Here is a 10,639-nt window from a genome sequence, read left to right as displayed (position 1 = left end):
CATAAATATTTTTAGTACCCTGCTTTTTAACTTGTCCTTGGGTTGTATTCTCTCAAGTGCAGGTCACTGAAAAGCGTTTCTGCCCCCCCCCCCCCCCCCCCCCCGGTAAAGCTGAATTTAAAAAGGAATGGAGAATGAAAGCTCCATTACTTTTAGTTATTTAACATATAGCACTCAAAGCAGAAAAAGAAATGAGAATATCTAAATGTAGATGAAATTACTTTCAATTGAAGTTGAAAATATTTTCAATTACTCCCTGTCAAATAATGTTAGTAAGGCTTGATAATTCTATGAATATTGCCGGTTGCAGTTTTACTTGGAGCTACTCAGGCAAGGTCTATCAAATCAAGCAGTGGTATGCTACCTACTTGATTATCTAAAAAAAGCCTGTCTGAATTTTAAAAGCGACTGGACTGTGCACTTAGTCACATGGTCTAAAATTTTGGGTAGACCTGTACGGTGCCAGGAGTTGGACTTGATGATCCTTATGGGTCCCTTCCAGCTTGGGATATTCTATGATTCTATGAAATAAATACATAGAATGAAGTTTTTATTGTATAAACTTCTTCATACTTTTCTGCTTCATACGTCTCTTCTTCCATTGTATGCTCACTCCAGCATGCAAAGATTATTTATGTGATAGTATATTTTGGCCAGCTATGCCAACTAGTACATTGAGGCAATTTGTAATTAATCTGCATAGGTACATAGACAAATTGTTACATACCTGGAATCAATGAACATAATTCCTTCAGCAGATTTTTGCAGGTCAAGTACTAAAAGATAATGAGATTTGCTCAAAAGAAGGGTTGATTTAGAACATCTTGAAATGTTACATCTCACTTGTGTTTCAATTTGGTTTTCTCTACATCATGTTTTGCAGATACACCTGCAGAAGTCAAGAGAAACAGAACTTGAGAAAAACTGTAAAATGACACAAGTTTATTATGACTGATTATAAGCTCCTGGATTACTGATGGTATTTTGATGTTTAGTTGCCACTTAGTGATGAATAAATCAAAACAAATCATGTACTCTAATTATATACAACAATAAAAGGGTATTTTGAAAGCAAAGTCAAGCTGTTTGATAAAGACACCATTTACTGAAGTTTAGCTCAGAGCTACCAGTTTCTGACTTCAGAGAACCTAAGCTAACTTTCTGCATCCTCTAGTAAGAGCTGTCATCTCTTTTCTGAAGTATTTTTTTTATATCAGCAAATGCTACTATTGGTAGAAATGCTAGCATTTACTCATAATCTGCACAGGGTGCCAGTTTAAGATTTCATAGATGATCCTGTTGAACATGGGAAAATTAGGCCATGCAGTGTGGGCTCATCCTCAGCCTCCCCAACTACTTTCTAACTACCCTTAAAAGGCTAGCAGGTGTTTCAGGAAAAGTTCAGATAAAAGAAACAGATTGATTGCAGACAGGTATTCTGTTCTTCTCCTCCTTCTGATCACCCATACTACGGGTGTACATGTGTTGAGATTTGTTTTTAATTGCCCATTTAGTTAGTGGCAAGGACTCCTTATGCCTTCCCTGAAGGCAGAAAGATTAAAGTGGAAAAAACAGCAGGAGTCCTCCATCTAACTGGTAGCCAGAGACCACCCAGAGGGCTCATCTGATAGCATTCTCTGCCCTTTTTGTATTTGTACAGAGGAGGATAGCTCTAATTTTATGCTAAAGTGGATAGCTTAGCTTGAACTATTTCCCTTCTTCATGGCTTTTCTTGACAATCTCATTATCAAGCCAACAGATTGATATGTGAGGTTTCTAACACACCACTGACATGTATTATGAAACAGATGAAATCTGTTACCCATTCATTTGTTTCTGGCATTTTTATTTATTTATTTTTTAAAGAAAATGGATGTTATTTGTCAGATTCCTCATGCTGTACTTTGTTTTGTTGTCATCGTTGTGAGTTACCATCTTGGTCTTTGGTTCAAGGTCTGGTCTTCTAACTGAAACTGGTTGATGATGAGATCAATTATGTAAGACTAGGCCCACAAACGTTCAAGTCTGTGCAAGAGAGAGAAGCGCAAGATCTTCAGAGCAGATACATATTTAAAAACCGCTGTATCATCAATATTGTTTTGCATAACTAAAGTGTCATGTACATAAGTTTTTAATAGACATTTATCTGTACTAACAAGAAAAATCTCAGCAACCAGATGTTAAAAAAGACACCTGGACATGCCTGTAAATGAAAATAACCAAACCCGACTATAATTTTTAATTTATTTCAGCTACATATTAGTGAGGTTATGCATGAAGTCTAGACACAATACCAATACTGTCACACAGCCAAGGCACCAGAAAAGAACTGCTGCTGCTGCAAGCCAAGCACAATGCAGTGCACTAATTAGCATTAGTATGAAATCAGTCTGAATGCTAAACTGGTTCACTTTGTGCTTTTACCACTGTCTTAAAGATGCCAGCAACTTTTACCCCTTCAAGACTTATAAAAATTGTCAGACTGCGTTCTGTCCTATGGACATTAGCCCAGGGAAAATCATTCTTAAAGCAGCGTGTGTCCATTTGAGCAACAGCTTCATTTAATTTATAGTTCCAGCATCTGTACCGGATCCACTGTAGTCTACAGCAATAACCATTAAGCAATCGGTAACCGTTACAACATGAATAATGCTGTAAACAGTAAATTACCAAAAAATGAATGATTAAAGTAGATGCTAACTAGGGAAAGCATAAGTAACAGGCTTTCTAACTTTCCAGCTTAAAAATCTTTGCAGGTTAGTAGAAATCTGGGTCAACATGTTCTGGAATGTAATCATTCTGTGCAAGGCAAATATGATTACATCCCTTTGCTTAACAGCACGAGATTAGCAACTGCAAAGCAACTCTTTATATAGGCATTTTTGTTGGCTATCTTCCCAAAGCAGTTGTGGACTTGATTAGTCACTAGGACTGAATTCTCTACAGCAGGAATTATCCAAATATAGCTACTAAAACACTAGGAGAGATGATAAAACGTGATGGATTAAATATTACAGTTAAATTTTCTGTTTGTAACTGACATGGAATTACAACATACTTTCTTCAAATACTTGCTATGAAATTTAATTAGCCTCACACATGGGAAAAAATGTTGTTTTTTTTTTTTAATTTTTATCTTTATTTAGAAAATTATGGGAACACTTCCTTCCTTAATCCGTCTGCAAACAAATCTGAGGCTACCTGGAATCAAGCTGCACAACCTTGATAGATAAATAGTGCAGACAATGGACTGTTCTATAGCTACCATATGATCACAATTTACAAGCCAAATTAGCTCCCCAATATTCAACTTCATGAGACTGACCAGTCCCTTTTCAAACTATACCCATATGTAATTGCATGTCATCTAAGGAAAGAAGCAAAACCAAGCAAAGAAAAAAAACACAACTACAAAAGGTACTAAAAGACTATAAAGATGGAATTTATTTTGTTCCTAACCCTAATGTTGTTATGAAAACGGCAAAGCATCAACAGCTCATCTTGTTCCCAACTCTCAGTATTTTCCTCAGCCTACTTCACAATCCATTTTGTTCTTCCCCTTACCTGTTCCCACATCCTTTTTCTCTTCCACATGCCAACATATTACCTTACCTACACTTTTTTCCCCCCCTTTTCCTTACACAATGCCCTAGCGACATTCTTTCATGCTATTTCTCATCTGTAGCCTTACTCCACATATCTCAGACCAGCCACAGAGTTTAAGATGTGATTGAGATACCTGCCTCTGCAGAAGATGACCTCGTGAAGGAAATCAGTATAGAATGTGAAGGCTCTTTGGTGGGAGTTGAAGGACCCATGTGCCACAGCGTACCACCAGGCATAAAGTAAGGCTGTAAAGCTCGGCAGGATGCTGCTCTTTTAAGGTACTTGAAGAGAGAAAGGAGAAAAGTAGATGAGAAGTAGGAGGCGTCCATGAGAGGGAAGAAAAATGCTTTGTTGGCAGGTTAGTGACCACTTAAACAAAATCAGGAAATTATTACTTCACCGCCCATGAAAGGCGGATCAGACTCCAGCTGCAGGAAATTTCACGTATTGTAAAATTGCTGTTTTCTATCGCTAACTTCTAGGGTTTTCTGGAGTAGAACAAAATGCATTAGTAATGCTGAGCTAACATGTTTAGGGTAACATCCACAGAAATGAAATTCTCTTGAGGAGTTTACTGTTGTTTAAGCTTCTCTGAATCTCATTATGAAGTATCTGTTTGAACAGCAGCCTCTCGCAGATCTTATGGCAGCATAAAGTGTTTGTTTTTTTTCCTGAGATTAAGAAATGTTTGACTCCCACACAAATTTCTTCAATATACATTAAGAAAACAAAACTATAGTAAAATTATAAACCTTCCCCAAACCTTAAAAGTGTTTTATATAGTTAAAAACAAAAAGATTTATATTTAGGATATGATCCATCTTCAACAATTGCGTAGACAGAAGAGAATATTGGTCCCAGAAGGTAGGGGTGGCCAGGAGTGGTACCAGAATATTGGAGGTATGAAAAGCCAAGCATACCAGCCACGGGTGGGGCTTCTTCATGCTGTACCTAAAACAATCTGTAAATTAAGTATTTGCCACGCAATTCAGGAAGGTTCAGAATAAAGGTCAGAATAAGTCATTTGCATAAACATTTACACTGTGTTACAGCATGCAAAATGGGGAAATAGGGACAATGCCTAGTATAATGTAGATTTACAATTTCAGTGAGGAACTTAGCTTTTAACCAAAATGACTTTCCACAAACTAATTAGCAAGCAAGAAGGCAGATCAGATTAGACAATCTATATACAAGTTGTGGTTAAACTTACATCAAGGGACTATTAAAAATAATTTGTACTCATGTAGTTTACCTATTTTTCCTGTATTTGGTCCACTCTTGTGATCTTACAGTCGCACAGGAAGAGCAAGGAACACAATTGCAGCTGATCTACATCTCACAGCATCACAGAACAGTTGGGGTTGGAAGGGACCTCTGGAGGCCATCAGGTCCAACCCTCGTGCTCAAGCAGGGTCACGCAGCGCAGGTGAGGTTTTCACAATATATCTTTTTTCTTTTGGGTTTATCCTTTGGAGCTTTTTAAAAATCATTTTGAAGATGCTGAGGCAAAAAAAGTGTTATCTGTTATAACAGTTAACTAGAACAAACTAATAACCAACAGATCAAACATTTTTGTGGTCCATGGGATTAACATCCTGATTATCTAAATTTTGACAGCTCTAAGAGGACAAGAAGGCCTTAATAAGGCAACAACCACAACAATCTCTTCAAGTTGCAGAATTGATTATCATAGAAATTCTTACCTTATGCAAGTAGAATCCTGTGCACTAGCTCCACCTAAATCCTTGCAATTAGTACAGCAAGGAGGAATCCTGTGCAGTCCTCAATAAATTGGCTTGAAATAGCATAACTGCATCCTCTTAAGTATCAGCTCCCCTATGCTAGGGTGTTCTGTAATACTTCCTCACTTGATACTGTACAATTGCTGGAAAATACAAAGCAAGACTTATGCCAACCAGCTTTTTTCTGATCTTCTTCAGGAAGCTTGAGGCTAGAGATAGTCACAGAAATATTAAAATGAACCAGTATTTCACAGCATTTATGTATTACATAGCAGTTACAGCATCTTGGGACCACAGTAATGCAAAATTAAGTATTAGAAATTAACACTATTCTGAAATTAGACTTGTTTACTATGAAATCAAAGCTCATGCTAACATGCTGCCTACATGCATTCTGTGAACAGCTGTAGGTATTCACTACTAGTCTATTAAAAAATACCCACAGCTGGCTGCTTCGCAAAGCATATTAGCAAGGCAAGTTACCAGAAGGTGGACCAACAGGATACAAACTCATGGTTGTTTTCCACAAGGATTCTGATTTTAAATAAGAACTCAGCTATCTCATTAAGCTACAACTGCAGCCTAAGTCAAAGTACCCATCAGATACCCACTGGAAACCCAGACTTCCGTAGTTTCAGAACTTGTGAAGGTTTTTCTTCTTCCATACAACAGGAACTCTCGTGGAAAGCAAATTTTTTGTCACTAAGAATAAGAACGTTTCCATATTCATTTATCAGTGTGCAACAACTAGAAAAAAGTTATGGAAAGGTACAACCTAAATCTTTATATACAATATGAACAATAGCTTTATTACCTAGAATATGAAACTAAGCAGCCCCAAATTCAAGACATTCTGATATTTCTTCATTGTTTTTCCTCAATTTTTGCATCTAAAGCTGGATCTTAGGAGACAGTATTGTTCTAACAATTATTGCTGTGATAACATGAGGCAAGTTTTCCTGTGGTCAGTGTTTCACATTCATGATATGAATCCAACCACGTGCTCCTCAGCACTGTTTGGAATAAAGACAACAGAAGGCATTTGAATCCAACAGTAGTTTATTACGCTCATTGCAGATGAAGTTAAACACTTCAGTTACCAGCAAATACAAGTTTAAATATTAGTTGACAACCGCATAAAGTGTACAAATACAAAAAATCATTAACGATAACAAAAACATTCTCATGTATTAACTTTTACACATCAGTTGTATTCTATTATACAGCAATCACTATATGATCCTCAACCAAAATCAGGGCTTGCACTTGAAAGCATTTGTTTGTTTGTTTGTTTTGTTTAAACTACAAGTTCTCCAAGAGGTTGAGAGACTGGGGGTTACAACCGCACTATTTCCCAAAATACTACCAACATATAGCCTCACCTAATACAGACAAAGCTCTTTTATATTTTATAGATACTTGCTTTTAACAGGGAATGCAGTAACAAGAAAAATATACGCATATGTTTTTAAAAAACTAAACAGCAGTATGCACTATATTTTATATATATATCTATATTGTATTACAGATTTCATATAAATCAAGTATAGGCCAAATTTTGGCATAATTTTAAGTGCATTAAGTTTAATACAAAAACCCCCTCAGTCTTTGCTCTTACTTTTAAAGCTACCAGTTACTGAGTTCTCCTTTTTCAGTTACGGTATTTCAAATGTCTGTCTTAAAACTCATTTTCATTTCTGGCATATCAGCCTTGACTTCCAAACAAAACAAATTTGTCAGAAAAAAGCTCAGTGACTAATTTAGTCACAAAGTTTTGTCTAGATTGATAGGGCGTATTATTTACACTTACCAATCACTTTAAGGTAAGGTATTCTCCTCTGTACCCCTTCATTCTGTTAAATGGACACTTACTAACATGCAAATTATTTCAGGTGCAGAACTAAGCACAAAACACATTTTTCTAATGCACAGTAAATTTGTTTCAACTCCAGCATGCGGTTAGAATTAGAGAACACCTAAAAACCAATATCCTCTCTGCCATGACACCTTTCTTTGTTTCCAAATTAAGGTTTGTTTGCCCTTGTTTCAGAAGTATTACAGAAAGAAAACAACCCAGTGACCCAACTAATCCATTTGACAAAGACAGTATTTACAGTAAATTTTAAACAGGCTTGTATATTTTTTGCAGAAACAAAAATGCCACTTAAGCTTTACACTAGAATAAAGTCCTGGCATGAAGTCATTCAATGAGAATTCCTCCCACATAAGAAGTCAAAGTTTCCTCTAAATCATTTGTCGAATATAGCAGTAAGTTGTATAACCAGAACCATTCTGCATTTAAGGAAAACAGCGCAAACAGTTACAGAGAATTAATCCCCCAAGAATCAACTCTCCTGGCAACATTTCATCTACTAACATTCAGTGATCTCAGTATTCAGCACCACTATGGTACAGAGGAAAAAGAATCAATCCACTGCAAATGTACAAGCAGTTCCAGCGGCTAAGAAACATCTTCCAAGGTAAGCCCTTTAAAAGTCCTGTAAAAACCGGGCTAAGTGATTTTAAAAAGAACAGTCCCTTACGAAGTAAGTCACTTAACGCACGCTGTTTCATGGATGCACATCAGACTGCGGACATGACCTTCAGGGTTCACTCTCAATGAAATAAGGAACTAGGTGCAGAACTCCCAGCAAAGCTAACGGGTTAGACAGCAAGGCCCCCCTCATACACTTGAAGTATTATATATTTTATATATTGCATGTCAATCTCCCTTCTTTTGTACTGAGAAAAGAAGTGCTGAAATAGAAGCAACTTTTAACACAGCAGATGTATTTACTTACAGCATGCAAGGTTTGTTTTATGTATTTGAGCAGCTAACAGCCACTAACAGCCCTTAAGTATTTACAAGTTCAAACCAACAATCTTCACATAAGTAGCAATTGCTTACAAGAAGCTCAGGACACTTCCTGGGAAATAAGCAAGAAATGTGTAAAAAAAACGCAGTGAAAGTATAGTAAAATCTAGTAGCAAAGGAAAACATGCCAGCGTTTAAAATCCAGACAATCTAACACTGTTCTGGTAGAAAACAAAACTGCACATCACATTTAAAGATACCATTTTTAAAGAAATGCATTTTTCTAGTTGGTGTCTGTCCCTCCACCCCGAGAACAGCTGTATATAAGCTTAAGAAAAAAGTTTCTTAAAAAAACAAAAAAAAAAAAAAAAAAAAACACTCCCTTTGGCTTGCCAAATTACCTTTTTTTTTTTTTTTTAATTTGCAAGATAAGGAATAAGGCAAATGTGATCAGAGGCTGAAGGGCTTCACATGGATGACATGGAAGATGCTTCAACCCCAGTTCACAGAACGGGAAGCAAAAGCAAGAGCTTTACTGTAAACATGAAACTTTTTTTTCATAAGACTAGACCGCAGAACTTTTAACCCAAGATGCAATACCTGTGTTAGGCTATTTCAGGGCCAGGTCAGGAAAAAAGGCTCTCTCATGCTTAAGGCAGTATGAGACTAAATTCCTGTCTCTTCAGCCTCTTGGAAAACAGAACTTATTGCCAAATTACACTGTACAGTAATGTTAGTTTCAGTTTTGTATTTCACAGAGTAATTACCTAAAACAAATCTCATATCTTTTTGTAGTAAGTGTGTATCCCTATCTACTTCAGTAATAGGGTATTTCTACCTTCAGGACTTTGTGAACTGCAATTAACAAAGTTTACTGTGACATGAATAATGTTTTTGCACCACTTCATGAGAGGTTTTAAGTGTATTATCGTTCTGAAAAGACATCTAACTACATTTTTAAAGCTATGTTAAATTTAGTTATAAATAATTTGGCAGCAGCTGATGCTCACACTGGAAACATTTTTTCATGTCCAACTCTAGCAATAGCTTAGGGAAAAAGTGCTCTAGTTTTACCTGTTTTGTTATGACTAATTTGGAGAAATCTTATTAACAAAAAATTTATTAAAATAAATATATTTTTTTAAATTGTTGTATTTTTACAATTCTTTACTCTGTAACAGTAATTCACATTGCATGATTATTTTGTGCTGAACTGCCCTCTTGAGCCAAGTCCTTTATAAAACATGAAAATAGGATAGTAAAAGTTATTCACGTAAACTACAGCAAAGTAGTTGCAATCTTACAAATAGGGATGTAAAGGTGCTGGAGAAACCAACATTCTGATATATATTTCCTGCAGACTAAACAATGTAGTACACAAAGCATGACATTTTGAAGTTACCCAATGTAATGTATAAAAATATAAATTATATATTTGAGTAACAGCAGAATAAGCTACAGTGCAATTTTACTGAACCTGGTGAAAGCCCTACCTATTTTTTCCCACCCATTCTACATTTTCCACAATAGGATTTCTTTTCCATTAATAGTACAACAGAGCAAGCGCAGCTAGAGAAGACACATTTAAGAACACACTAATTCTGTAAACTTGAAGTTCTTAGAAATCAAATACGTACCTTAAAAAAAAAGATTTGTTGACCCATTCTTTTTGTGCTACAGTTTAAACATTCTTCACTATAAAATGTGAAACTAAGATATTTAATATGCCCTAAATTTCAGAGAAAGTCATCCCATCACTTTTATCAGGCTTCAGACTAATGTAATTGGAACTACAAACACTTGCTCAGGGCTTTAAACATAAGGCATTTTGTGTACATTCCTCCCAGCTATTTATTCAACAATTACCTCAGTGCACAAAGCCAAACCAGTGGAAATCCCTCCCTCAAAAAACTGGAAACAAATTTATCTTTTACTACACATTCAGCATAAAACTGCAATAAAGGAACAGACAGAAGATAGCTAGCTTGTTTCAGTGCATATTTCTAGTGTTTTTTTTTTTCTTTCTACAAGGTAAGATCTTTTCAACTATAAAAGGTGTTTAACTCACTTCAGTTCTTTTGAATACATTCATAGCAGTGTATTCTGAATGCACATCAGAAAGTCAGATTTTCATATCATCTAATAGGAGTGTACAATAACTTTGTGCACAATAACTTTGCTTGAGAAAAGACAGGAATGGGAAGTTATTTTTTTAATTTACAAATTAATATTTTGGAGCTCATATTTCCAACAAAAAAAAACTTTCAATTCCAAATATTTTGTAAGAAAACCTATGTTTTGTATTCTAACTATATTATTCTCTATACTTCCTACCCAAATTATTCTTCCCCCCCCCCCCCCCCCCCCCCAGGAAAAAAACAAAAGAAAATGCACTGATACAAAAACAAAAGTAATTATTGTCTGACCAGACAGTTAAATACTTCTTCCTGTAACAGAACAGTTCCTGGTAACA

Source organism: Netta rufina (genome assembly GCF_964035555.1).
Source record: "Netta rufina genome assembly, chromosome: 5".
Lineage (NCBI taxonomy): Eukaryota > Metazoa > Chordata > Aves > Anseriformes > Anatidae > Netta > Netta rufina.
Note: the sequence above shows the minus strand (reverse complement) of the source record.